General features: G+C 33.4%; 1 protein-coding gene and 1 long non-coding RNA gene across 4 annotated transcripts in view; one reads left to right on the top strand and one right to left on the bottom strand.

Moving 5' to 3' along the window:
* Positions 1-13,970, top strand: part of LOC146998262 (uncharacterized) — a 215,735-nt gene that overhangs the window by 130,264 nt on the left and 71,501 nt on the right. The gene's annotated exons all lie outside the window — the stretch shown is intronic.
* The window catches only part of LOC146998263 (uncharacterized), a 39,960-nt gene that overhangs the window by 19,226 nt on the left and 6,764 nt on the right, over positions 1-13,970 (bottom strand). Inside the window, exon 2 of one of the 3 annotated variants that reach the window (XM_085813825.1) lies at positions 3,326-3,461. The exons of 1 other annotated variant lie outside the window; for it this stretch is intronic. The gene's annotated coding sequence lies outside the window, so the exon portion shown is untranslated. The remainder of the gene's footprint in view (positions 1-3,325; positions 3,462-13,970) is intronic. One more of the 3 variants, XM_085813826.1, reaches the window with a different exon arrangement.

Raw genomic sequence — 13,970 nt, 5'->3', positions numbered from 1 at the left:
TTGGTATTATACATACAGTTCGATCTGATAATATTTTGAGATGCGGTTTCTTTTTCTTTCTCCGCTGTGAATTATGCTTATTGACTGCAAAAAATAGCATGTAATAATAATTCATATCATTCATAGATAAACAAGTAAAAGAAAATGAGACGTTTATTAATACATAAGGGAGATTCTCCATTTTGTAAATTGGCATTCATACCAATTTTTTAGTTCTGGTTAATAAAATTCCCGCCATTTTGTTCTAAAGAATTTGATTACTAATAACGAAACAGGTATTTTTGATACTTTTAAGTACTAACTTTTAAGTCATATGACTAATCTCTGAGAACTGCATGCTTAAAAATAATAACCGTTTACAAGCATATTTAAAAGCTTTTATTTAGTTCACTCATGGAGATTGTCGCTATGATCACAAGCCTGCCATCAATTTTTAAGCTACTTCCTGATAAGATTGTAGAGACATTAGGTATGTTTTCATGCGGGAAAATGAGCAATGTCCTTGCCTTTAAATTTTGGATTAAAATTAAGGAATAAAGAATCTATCTTTTGTCCTATTCCATCTCATTTTAGACTAAAATTAAGGAATAAAGAATCTACCTTGTGTCCTATTCCATCTCATAGATTTTCTTTTGAGATTAGAACACCAGAACAAATTGATATCTGAAAACGCGGTGCTCAAGATGAACGCATTCATTAAGTCTTGGGTTCCGTCAACATCAATGGTTGAATACTAGTAATTTGACCCAGGTACGAACCCAGACGAGCGTGCTGGCTGCGTGAATAATTTTCGTGGTTTTTCCTGTAAGGTAGGAACCAATTTCCTTCATAAAGTCTTTCATAAAGGCATCCCTCCCTTTAGGTAGATAGCCTTTGTCTGCTTTGCGATATTTAAATAACCTATCATCACATTCTGGACAAGTGGTATGTCTAGTAACTCCCAAGCTTGCCGAAAGTGACTTGCTAAGTTTGAAAAATTGACCTATGTGTGAAATATATAAAATAATGAGAAACATCATCTGCTAAAAGAACTAAATATATATGTTTTTATTTTTAAGAACGAGCTTTTAATGTCTTTGACTTTTTTGCAATATGATATCAAAATGTTATGAAAGTCTATTCCAGAAATGAAGAAAACAGCTTGTTCCAGAAAAGATACTCGAGGAATCATTCCATTGTTATTTCCAGAAAGTATTGCAAATGGAATATACAGCTAACAATTTGGTTTCCATTAATCATTTTTCCAAGTCATCAGCTAAGTCACGCTGCCGCCTCTCAATTTCCATTTTACTTACCGAAGAGTCAACATATAAATACAGAATTAATTAAATTTAAATTAACTAATTGTATGTCTACCTTCTGTTATGAATATCTAAATGGTTGCCTAATACTGAACGCAAAAAGTATCGTATATCAGTTGCTTTCGCCCTTTTTGAATATTACTTGCTACTGAATGAAACTCATAGTTAGAGTTTTGTCCTATCGTATCCATATTTTATTTCGAACTTGAGCTGTTGCGATTACTACTGAAATTTATAATTATTGTTGGTTGTTGAGCAAATCGCAATTTAATTTAATTTTCTCTGAGGATCAGTGTAGTGTTCTATGAACTTTAAATGTAGACAATAAATCGCGAATTCGTACGAAAAGAAAAAGTTGTTTCTTATCGGAATGGCAACAGAAGATATTCCGTTGATATTTTTTTGAATTAGTGGGTTAAATTTAAAATGGAACTGCGTAAACAGGTAATATTTTTGTATTCGTTTACAATAATAATTTTCAGCAATATTTTCGCATTCGCTTCATATAAGTTCAAATTAAAACTATGTTAAGGCTGCCAGAAATGGTAATTTTATTTGAAGAACCATTAGAAATGTTTTGGAAGAACCCTGCAAATTGTGGAAAGAAACATCTTAGTATGGAAGAACTACTAGCATGCGAAGAAATAAAGTAAAACATGATTTCTTCTGATTTATTCTGTTGTTTATATGAAGCAATAAAAACATTTAATATCAAAGAAATGAAAAACAATTATTTTGAAATTTATCTTGGAACAATTAAGATAAATGCGTTTGCTACGATAATTGAAAATAAAAGAGCTTTTTTTTTTAAAAGCTCAGTTCGATTCCGGTAATTTTTAGGTAACTGTTATAAAAGAACTTATTTTAAAATTTCATTTCGCTGATTTTAAGGTTAACTGATATAAAATAATATATTAAAAAACTTCTTTTTCTAAAACCGATTTAAAAGTTATAGTTTCAGAATGATATTAGCTTGTAGGTAGAGAAAATGAGGAAATTAGGGGTGTGGTGTCGCAACTGACGTTTTGAATAGAAATTATTCTTGAACTACATATGAAATTCATAAAATTTAATACATTGAAGTCATACGGTGCAACCGACGACGAATGGTGCGCGGAGAGATGAAATATTAAACTACAGAACTCCTGTTAATAATAAAACTATACTCAAAGTTGGCATCTTCGATTCATGAAAAGCTGCGTAGGGATCAAACACATAGGAGGCCTGCTTCGTAGGGAAATTTCTAAAAGAAACTGGCTCGCATTCATGTTATACACAGGGAAAACCTTTACATATTCAATTCGTTCACAGGGATCCGAACCTGGATAAAGTTACCAGCAGTCAGTGATCTTAACACTGTCGATCATAGGATATCACAAACTGGAAACCTAGAACTGTAGAAATTAATGATTAGTTGTTAGGAATAGTTTTTAGAATTAAAAAATATATCTTGGGGTTTTTGTTTATTTGAAGCCGACAAAACAAAGAGCACATCTACTTAAGGAAGGGATACTTTCGTACAGAATTTTAAAAGGAAAATTGACTCGCATTTATATAGAGATGGAGCTAGGCATATTGCTCCCCCCCCCGGTGTAATTGCTTCGGGTCTTAAATTTTACTTCCCGGTGGCTCTGTAAATTCTAAAAATTTTGCCCTCTCTAAATTTTGCTGTCCAGTGCATCCCTAAAATTAAAAAAAATTCTATGGTTCTATTCTTTTTTAAAAAGATGTCTATGGTGCTGTGTAAAAACTTTCAAATTCTAAAAGGACAGACTGCAGGCAATATAAGGGAAAATTCCATAAATATAAATAACCATTGTCTGAGACTTTGTTGTCTCTCTAATTTAGCTCTTAATTATAAAACGTCACGATTTACATACTTGCAATCATCTTAATTATAAGATTTCCTTTCGTTCAATGTTTTTTTCAAAATCTGAAATTGTATTCAGTTTAATAATCAGTTATATAATAAATGGTTTCACTGACTAACTGAAAAGAGATTTATAATAAAATATTATACTCACTCACTGAAAAGTCAATGGTATCCTTAAACTTCTTCCTAACTCTTAAAACTTAGTGTTATGACGAAGAAATTTAGATCCATAAGCAAAGAGAAACATTCTCTCTAATTTTCTGTCAAATGCCAAAACCATTATTTACCTGAAAAATGGTAAGTATAAGGAATATATTGCGTTATAATTAAAAAAAATTATGTTTAAAGGAATGCTATTCAATTAATTATTTATAGAAGTTATTTTTAAATGGCTATTGCTCGAAACAGTTTTAGTGATGTTTATAAATTATTAATTACTTGCTTGGTTCAAGAATTTAATTAGCAAACGTAAAAAAACTCATAAAAAGATTGTAATTCTGATAAGATTGTAATTATTTGGCTTTGCAATAAGGGTGTCGATATTTAATTCCTATGCTGGTTAAAATTTCTTAGTGAACTTAGAATTTATTATTAGTTTTAAATTTCAATTTAATTATTATTTTATGTTACAGCCAGTGGGGATTAATATCGTCAAGTACAAAGAGGTACGTATACACTCAGGTTTTGTTTTGATAAAAAGATTGTTTAAAATGTTTTTTCAAAACTCTTTCGGTACTTCAGGAACTGCGATAATTTGCTCCAAGTCTGTTAGGAGTTTGGTGCTAGTTTATACAACCAAAGAAGGACAAACTCTGTAATTTAATTCAGATTTTTGAAAATTTAATGTTGAAATGAATTTTCGTACACGAATTCGTTAATGAGACAAATTAAAATTTTTCGAATGTTACTATTTTTGGCATCGGTTCGCGTAGAAAAACCTTTTAAATAATGTGGATGTGAGATCTTAAATTAATTTCCGATTTTTGGCAAAATTGTTGAATTCGTTCGACCAATTGACATAAAAGGAGCTGTTGAAAGTAAAAGAGTGAATATTCATTGATGAAGAATTATTTTCAGATCATACAAGATAATTTATTGAAAAAAAATCTGAAAGTTTCAGATTTTAAATTACGTCCATAGGGGCATTTTTGTAACATTTTGTGTGCTACCTTTATTTATTAAATATCGTGTTCTTCGCACTTAAACCATAAATTTTAGTTCAATAGCAATGTCGCAAAATAATTTTAAAATGAGCCTATCTATAGAATTTCCGATACACAGTTCCGCGCGCTGGAGATAAAAAGGTTTTTTCCCCCTGTGGATTGTTGGCATTACTCGCTTTCAAATCGTTGAGTTTGTTACTCAAAAGTTCGTTAAAGTTTTACAAAATATGAAATTGATAATAAAACAAATTCCAAATTTCAAATTTGGGCTTCCACATGCCCATATTCGCAGTAGGATTACGTCATTCAAAATTCGCTGGCTCTATGTACCGTTGCTTTATCATAATGCGAAAAATATACATACATTTATGCAGATTATTTAATTTCTTCAAATATAATGCAGGACTCTAAAATTTAGTGGCAACAGTGTGAAAAGTGAAAAGGACATTTATGGTGATTCAATGCTAAATCGCAAAACGAAAGCAATAGTCCTTCAGGGACAAAGCCCCTTTGGACTAATAACGAGGGAAAAAAACAACAAATAAAAGAGTTTTATAAGTAAGCCTTTATATGAAGTTCATAAAATCATTTATGAACTAAAAGAAAAATAATATATACTTTAATGGAAAAAAGAAATATAATTATCGTTGCAAAATTTATCATAAATTTTAGATCACGAATATAAAGGTGTGGGATCTTTAAAAACGAAATCAAGTAATCGTATTTGATTATGATAAGCCATTATCTTTATAAATTTATCAAGAATGCTCCACGAGTTTATTATTTATGACATAAAACAGTAGATGAATTTATAACGAGAATTACTAAACTATACGATAAATTACTTTCCTCCTCTTAGTTCGTTAATGAGTTTTAAACAAAAGCGTATTTTATAAAAACTTTTTATTTTCATTATCTTAGCATCTGTGAGCGTGGGAAAGAAAGGAAATACTATATGTAAAAAGTCCAAAAAGCTAGAACTGCGTTGTCCGTTAAGACAGTAACTGCGTTATTAAAAGGAGCATTGCAGTGAGTAATAAAACTACCACAGGTGGGTAATAAAAATGTATTTGGCAAACAACAATAAATAAACACAACTCAGAAACAGGTTCTATTCACGCAGTCGACATCAATATGAACTCAGAAAAGCGAAAAACAAAAACAGGTACATTTTTTCCGTTAAAATTTCCTGCCGGGGGGATGTGTTCTTTTTTTGTAGCGTGGAACAATAACAAACATCGAAGAGATGTAATCCTTTCTCAATTAATATAATAAGCTGGAGTGCGGAATGTCCTTGCTCTTAATTATAGAATACAGTATGGCTAAGTTTTAAAGCAGATGTTTATTGCAACGTACCTAATTTTCGTTAAAATGTACAAATGTCTTTGTAGTGTAGAATACGTGACTAATTTTTCATTAATTTTCTTGTTCTTCAAGCAAGTTAGATTTTGACCCTTAGACCACACCCCAGGGTGCTTTCCCTTAAAACTGGGGTGGAAATAGAAGTCATACCTCCATGGGGATCTGACAGCCATTTTCCCATAAAATATGAACTTAAAAACTTTAGCTGTAGATTGCAAGATATTTTAAAATTAAAAAACATATATATTCGGATTTTAATGAACATGTTTCTGTAGATGCAGTTATACCAACTCCTTTTGAAAGTTTCAAAGGAATTATTATAAGTAAAATTATTGAAATTTGGCAGGAACTGTGAACAAATGAAAATAAAGGATAACATACTTTTAAATATTTGAAGACAGTTGATAAAAAGAGGTGTAATGGACATGGCTATAAATAAATTTCTTGCAAACCATGCCCATGTTCCAGCTTGTTATAATCTTTTTGCAGTTAAGACAGTAAGTTGTAAATGTGGAAATATGAATGTTGAACATGTTATATTATACGGCAGTTTAATAATATATGGATTGAGTTTTTATCTGCTCTCTAGAAAACCATTGCCTTTAAATAAACTATTTCAAAATGAGATAACAAAATTAAGTTTAATAAGGATTTTTAAAGAGTTTACAAGATATGAAGATGTCCTACATGTTAATTATTATTATTCTCTGAAATTATAAACGAACTGCCGTTATACTTCATAAGATTAAATAATCTGAAGACAAGTTTACTAAAATAATTGTAGTTACTTTGTTGGAGATAAAGGTATATCGTTTATGTATTACGTAATTATGTATTTTAATTGTAATACGGGTTGTATTACATTATATAATATTTTTGCTGTAAATCTAATTAAAGGTTATTTAAGCTACTGTACTGTACATTTGTCTAATATGTATATCGTAAAATATATTCCATATAAAGTTTATGTATTGTTTATTTTATTTTAATTCTCAAGTTGTACAATTTATCTGGCGGCCCCAGGAGGTCTTCCAGTCTATATGGTTGCGTACAATATGGAGGAAATAGACTTAAAAGAATAAGTAGTTTGATTAATCCCTGCGTTTACCAAATTGGTTAGGCAGATGTATTTATCAGTCTTACACAATCCTACAAGTTAGATTTCTGTTTGTTAAAGCTGTGCCAGGAACTGCTATGTGATCCTGCAGCAAAATCTACAGAAAATCACGTAGAAGTTAAATTATAAAACACTATGGAGAAGTACACTTTGCAAAAAATCGGTTTTCCAGGAATTACAAATGTAATTGGGAAAGAAACTGACAAAATTAAGAGATTTCTGTCTGACCGCCAACGGCGGCTTTCTCATAAAATGAGTTCCATTTTATTTCTTTCATTTATCTCTATGCGGAAGTATTTGAGAGATATTAGTAAATGCAACTGAGCATAACAGGGTAATTAAATTATTTTCCAAAGTGACACTGCGCGTCCACAAATCTCCTTAACTCCGTCTTTATTTTCTCAACCGTAACTGGACTTGTTTGCAAGTTACAGCTGCGAAAACAAAAGTCGTGTAAGGAATTTTGTGTAGACTATGTATTCTAATGATACAATGAAAACAGTATGGTACATATTTATGTACCATACTGTTTTCATTATATAAATATATTTATGGTTGAACTTTGAGTTCCTATACAAAATTTAACCCACAAAGTGAATAACTTGATAGATCACATTAATGACAAAACAAATACGGATTGTAATGAACTGTGTTAAGTTACAAAGTAAATGAGGCGCAAATAAAAAAACTATGAATCATAAAAGAGCAGAAAAGAAAAGTAAACGAGGATTTATTTATTCTTCATGATACCCTTTCTTTGACTCATGCGAAGAAAATGTTTCATATTTGTCTCATGAGTTTACATTATGTTATGTTACTAGTAAGCTGTCCACGTTTTAATCAATACAGCAAATTAGAAAATTTTGCGAACTGCCGATTTTCCACCAGGATAAGACTTGAAGTTTACTTTTCAAATTAAAACAATGTGTTACTTAACTATCTGATAGGTTTCATGACAGTTATAAGCTAAGTGTTTCATGTACACAGAGCTGCTAAGCAGTACTTTTCTCCTAGATAAAGGCAACTTTCGCTGACAGCCAGCATTTCAAAGAAGCTGTTCACTCATATTAAGTAGTCATAAAAGTAACTTGCATCCATTTTCATTCCTCTGAAAGCCTAATCCGATATAAAGCTACATTTATTTAGTTCTTTTCTCTGCTCAGTTTCTTTCAGCTATTTCATAAAGAATATGACCCGAACAATTTATTTATGTTATACAAGAGGAAATAATTGTTTTTAACTAGTTTAAGAACGAACCTACAAGTGTTCTTATTTTTCATCTTTTGGTAACATTTTCACAGGCAGTGAACGATACAGCAGATTTGAGTACATATTAGGGAATTCAGCTTTTGTACATACGGAATACTTAGAAATTAAGATAAAACTCGACCTTGCTCATTCGAAATAAAGCGTAAATTTATACTCAATATAATTCTGGAATGTGAGAAGCGTCAGTATCATCTTAAAGACGAAGCTTTAAAATGATCCATTTTCACAATTATCACCCCTAAAGAAATATATTACGCTAATAAGTGTTGCATTTAGTTAGAAATTTACCAATTATGAAAACGGATCACGTGGCTCAAAAATTTTAAAACACAGTACTGCTCGTACCTAAAAATTATTAAAATTAGTTAGGTTTCAAAAAATGATTTAAATTTCATTTCTTTACTTAGTATTTCTTTTGCAAACTTACTGATTGAATTAATGCTCTTCCAGCAAAGTTATTTGAAAAATATTGAATTCTCAGCAAAGCATTTCCAAAACATATATTAAACGCTCAAAGAAGCAAGTTTGAGTTTATTCAGGTGTAGTATATAAAAGTTTCAGTCAGATAATAGTTATAAAACATAACAACACACGAATATTGTGTTAAGATAGGTTTTTTAGGCTGTGATAAATTTAATACCATGAAACCTTTCAGTAAAAATGTAAAGCAATTAAATTTTTATACTAGCTTTCTAAAAAGATATTTATATGAATAACTGCTTCTCACCTAATAAAATGCTCAATTTAATGAAAATAAAAGTTTCATTAAATGCAAAGTTAACTCTGAAAATAATGAAAAATTTTAGGATTTGTTGCAGTCATTCAGTTACAAAATGACGAATTTAAGGATAATTTAAAATTTTGTTTCCAACGTATAGAATGAGGAGTTTCAGTACTTCTACAGATAGAAATTTGAAACTTATGCTTTTATAGGATGTTCATTTTGTGTAAAAATTATTTTAAATATTTCGATTTGAAAATTTAACATGTTTTTAAAAATACTTGTGTATAGCGCATCTAAGTTTTGAGTATCTCGATTGTTTTTGACGGTATGATGATAAAATGTTTTCTGCTAGCTATCAGCCATAAAAAGCATTTCATTTCCTGACATTTATTTACATACATAGTACATGTAAATGTTCTGATTATTTTTTTTAGAAGGTATCTTGTTACAAAAATTCTCGTAGCCTAAAACATTATCTTTGACAAGAAAAATCTGTTTAATCAAGTTATTTTTTTTTAATACGCTGCATATTTTTCGAATTTGTGTAGGAAAGATCTGAATCTTTAAGTCAATAAGAAAAATGAGCAATGCTAAGGAGCATGTGCGGAATCTATATAAAAAACGAAAGCTTAGATGCATTCGCAGCTTAGTTCTAGAAGCTCCATTCTTATTTAATAAAATCATAATTCCAGGGAGAGCCCAAAATGAGATGAATTCAAATATTTTAATTTATTATTTAACTATTTATCATTAATTTCATGTATTTTATTAATTTCTTATATAAATTTTATTGCTTATTATTTATTATTTTACTGTCTTAATTTTATTTAACTTTTCTACGGTCTTTCATAGGGCTTCAGAACTTTTAACTTCAGAAGAAAGCGCTAAAAAAACAGAATCTAACAGATAACTAAAGACAGGTTAAACCTAAAAATCGAGGAAGTAACTAATATGGAGTTATCGTGCTTTAACTGAAAGCTACAAATCATAGACCATTTGGGAACTACACAGCTCTATTTTATATAGAAAATTGGAGCATCTACTTTGACAGTGACCTATTAAGTGATTAAGCCCGTGTGGACTTAGCAAAAGTGATTAATAAATTTTGATAAGAAAACTTATATTAATTTCTGCTGAACTGGATGGTATTATACATGCTATAATTGATAAGCATAAACAAGATTCTCGATAGCACTCTATCATTTAGGATACAGCAGAACAGTAGTCCGTTTTCACAAATGGTTAAGAATTAATCATTAATTGCACAGTTCATAGAAAACAGAAATTTTTTCTTTATGTTAGCATCGTCTTCCTGTACTGCTGCTCAGATTATATAATGGTTAGTAACCCTGGCTACAGCATTGTTGAGCCCGGGTTCGAATCCAGGAGAAGCCATGAGTAATTGTATGTGTATAATGTAAATAAGGTATGGAGGTACTTAAAATACTGGCGAACCGAAGTGTTTTGGTGGTTACAGAAGTGGAAAGGTAGATCCTTCGATCGGGGTCCCTGGATCAGGGATCACTGACCCCCAGGGTTGCTCTTCATCAAAACAGCAGCTGAACTGTATAGCTAGGACAGGGAAACTGTACATAACATATAATGGTGAAATTCTGGTGTCCTGTCCATTTATTCATGTTCTGTTCTGTCTGCATGAACCATGTACGAAATAAAACGAAGCGAAATAACTCTATTAAAAATCAAATTTTGAGCAGTTTAGAAGTGTTTTTGTTTCTCTAATACAAAGAGAACTTAGTTAATTTTAAAATGTATATATATGTTACCAAATCTCGTTATGAGATATATACATCATAATGCCTACGCAATAGTAGGTAGGTAGGTTACGGAGGACTGGAACGCCCGGTGTCTAACAGAGGTAAACAGGCATGTGTTCCAAACCCTCCTCTAACTACGGCAAAAGCTTCCTGGAACACACGAGGCTGCACCAGGAGATTATTGAGGTTGTCAAAGGGAAGTACATGGCCTTACAAGGGCATTAGTAGGATTGTATTACAGTTTGAAGAGGAAAGCTGTGGTGTTACAGATAGTAGGTAGTAAAACTAAAAATACTTGGATAATAAGACGCATTTAAAAAAAAAAAAACATAAAAATGCATAGGCAACAATACACAAAGCACAATGCGTAAAATGCATAAACAGAGAGCACAAAAAAACAGGTACATGCACATAGTCACTTAAGGCACAAAAAGATAAATGGAGTACATGAAGTCACATGAAAGCTGGAGCACAATGTTAGTGTAAGGCAGTTCTGTTGGATATAAATACAAGTACATCTTGAATGATGAATGATGAGTTCATGAATACTCATGTGTGCAGAAGAAAAGTGCGGTTAGATTGCTAAGGCGTTGATTATTGTAGCATCGCTAAGAACATAGATAAAAACACTGATAAAAGGCACGAGGATGTTGTAACACTAATTATTGGGCAGTGCCCCAGCAATGTGTGCACCGTGAGGCACACAAGCGTTCACTAACACTGCGTAAGAAGATGTTGTTCACATGCTGTTGAAGGGATTACACACGTATCATTATGGAGGCATAACACATCTCTCTAAGGAGATGCCACATATTTGCGAATTGTTAGTATTGCCACTTTAGATTGTGGGCAGGGGAGCTTAAACACACAGTTGTGGTGAAGCCCAGATATTGTAAAATTCACTGGACTAGTCTTAGAGCTTATCGTCAGTACACCATAGCGTCATTTTAGCACGGTAGGCAAAGGTCTGTGCCCAATGCCGCGATGGTATTCATGATGCTGGAGATTGAATTAACCGCTCCTTTATGCGTTATAAGGAACCGGTGATAGGCGTTCCTATTATTTGTAGGTAGCGGAAGATGGTGTGCAGCCGTCAAGGGACATTCAAATACGTAATGGTCTGGTGACCCTTCTGATCCACAGACACAGATATCTGTATTTGAGATGCCGTGGCGATTGTAATAGCTGGGAAACGGGCCGTGACCCGTGATGAAGTAGGTGAGAGGTGCTACGGCAAAGAGTCGATCGGCGGAAACTTTCGGGAGGTAGGTGAAAGTCCGTCTGCCTGTCTCGCATTCGGTCCACTCACGTTGCCATTGGTGCATTCCTTGCTCTCGTAGGAGGCCCTTTAGATAAGAGCAGGGCGCAGGTACGGTGATGGGTTGGGCTGTCGGGTTGGAAATTGCATCTTTGGCCAACGTGTCAGCAGCCTCGTTGCCCTCATTATTCGCATGGGCTTTAACCCAGACTAGATTGAAATGGTAATGAGGGTGTTGCATAAGGAGATGTTGGAGACTGAGTATGAGAGGTGAGACATGATGATGGTTCTCAAGTGCAAGTAAAGTTGAAAGGCTATCGGTATAGATATTTGCTCGTGGGATCTGGCAATCTATGAGATGTTGCACTGCTGCCGTAATTCCCAGTACTTCCGCCTGGAAGATGCTATTGTGAGTGCGAAGTTGTCCTTGCCAGTCGTGTACAGTTTTGCCATTCTCATAGTGCACAAAAGCACTACCTACATCATTCTCCTGCTTTGAACCGTCTGTGTAGATCTGGTTCCCATTCCGTGGTGCGTGTGTCGAGGTGTGAGTCTGTTGCTTGTCAATTTTGATGTGGGTTCCACTTCCTCTGAGAGCTGGATGAGTATGGGTAGAAGTGGAGGGACGTTTGAACTGGACTGGACTGTAGCTGGTATTTGCGAAAGTTGCATCTTTGCGTAGGTGGATCAATTTAGTAAAAGTTGCCTCCATCTCTGCTTTTATATGGAGTGGTAATATGCCAGCTAGAACTGTTGCTGCACTGGTGGCGGTTGTGCGGTAGGCTTTGCTTAATTGCAGGGCGAAGGGGCGTTGTAGCGTTGTAAGTTGCCTGATCTTGCGCGTACCCATTGGCTGCGCCCAGATCACTGCAGAGTATAAAGCTATTTTTTCTACAACTGTGAGGTATAGCACTTTTTGGATGTGGGGGTTTTGGTCCCAGTTGCGACCTTGAAATTGTCTTGCTATGCGGGCGATAATTGACGTCTTGTTTCTGGTTTCCATGATATGCGGAATCCAAGTGAGACCTTGGTCCCATACTAGTAGTGAGATTATAACGTATTTCTCCCACTTTCTTAGCATGCCTTCGTAATGTAGTGGTCAGCACGCTCTGCGCGTATTCGACAGGGCCGTGGTTCGAGTCCTGGTGAAGGCGTTGCTCATTGTCATTTTTCATCTCTCTTGCTTCGAGATAACCTGATAGCTCTGCAGTGGCGCCCGAACTAAAAGGGTGGTGGATGGTGATCTCCACTCCCAGGATTTAGCGATTGGGTCCTCTAATCCCCAGTCGCTCTTTTAAAAGGGGTGTATATAAGGTATTCCTCCCGCCTTCTTAGCATGCCTTTGTCGTGTAGTGGTCAGCACGCTTGGCGCGTATTCGAGATGTCCTTAGTACGAGTTCCGGGGAAAGCGTTGCTCATTTTTCATCTCTCCTGCTTTCAAAAAATACTTAATGTCTGTACAAAGTTACTGAACATAATACGACAATTGTTTTCTTATCAATTGTTTTCTTATTTAATTCAATTTGAGCTTTATTTTTTTCCTAAAAAACGATTTTTAGCCATGAACAAAATTTTTAATTTTTTGTAAAAAACTTTTTTTTAAGCCAGTAAATTTACAATAGTAGTTCTTTCACGCACCATTATTTCCACAAATAATCCGGACTGAACAATCTACAATTTTTAAGTTAAATTATTTTAATCTTAAATGCTTTTTTAAATTAAATCATTTGAATCTTAGCTGAGCTAAATTTTAGTTGTATAGTTCATTATTATTCTGCGTTTTATTACATATACATACATATAGCCTGCTACTAAAATACGTCTGTAGCTTTCCAATATATTATTTCGTAACTGACTACTAACTTTTCACGGTATCCAGCGGTTGCGAACTGCTGATTTAGAAAACTCCCTTTTGCAGCCTATACAAACGATTATAATTCTTAAAATTAACGTTACAGCTTATTTCAATGACAAGTCATGCATTCCGATCGCTTATACGATATTTCTAGGTAGTATTACATTTAAATAGTGGTTCCAAACCCTGACCGAGCTAAGTCCATTGAATAGTGGTAGTTAGATGTGGGTTCAATCATAGCCAAATAGGCTGGCTGCATGGGTGTTTTCCCCA

This window comes from Stegodyphus dumicola, chromosome 3 (genome assembly GCF_044657685.1).
Source record: "Stegodyphus dumicola isolate Sdum_Otavi_A_Nest chromosome 3, ASM4465768v1".
Classification (NCBI taxonomy): domain Eukaryota; kingdom Metazoa; phylum Arthropoda; class Arachnida; order Araneae; family Eresidae; genus Stegodyphus; species Stegodyphus dumicola.
This window is presented reverse-complemented; position numbering and strand designations above follow the sequence as displayed.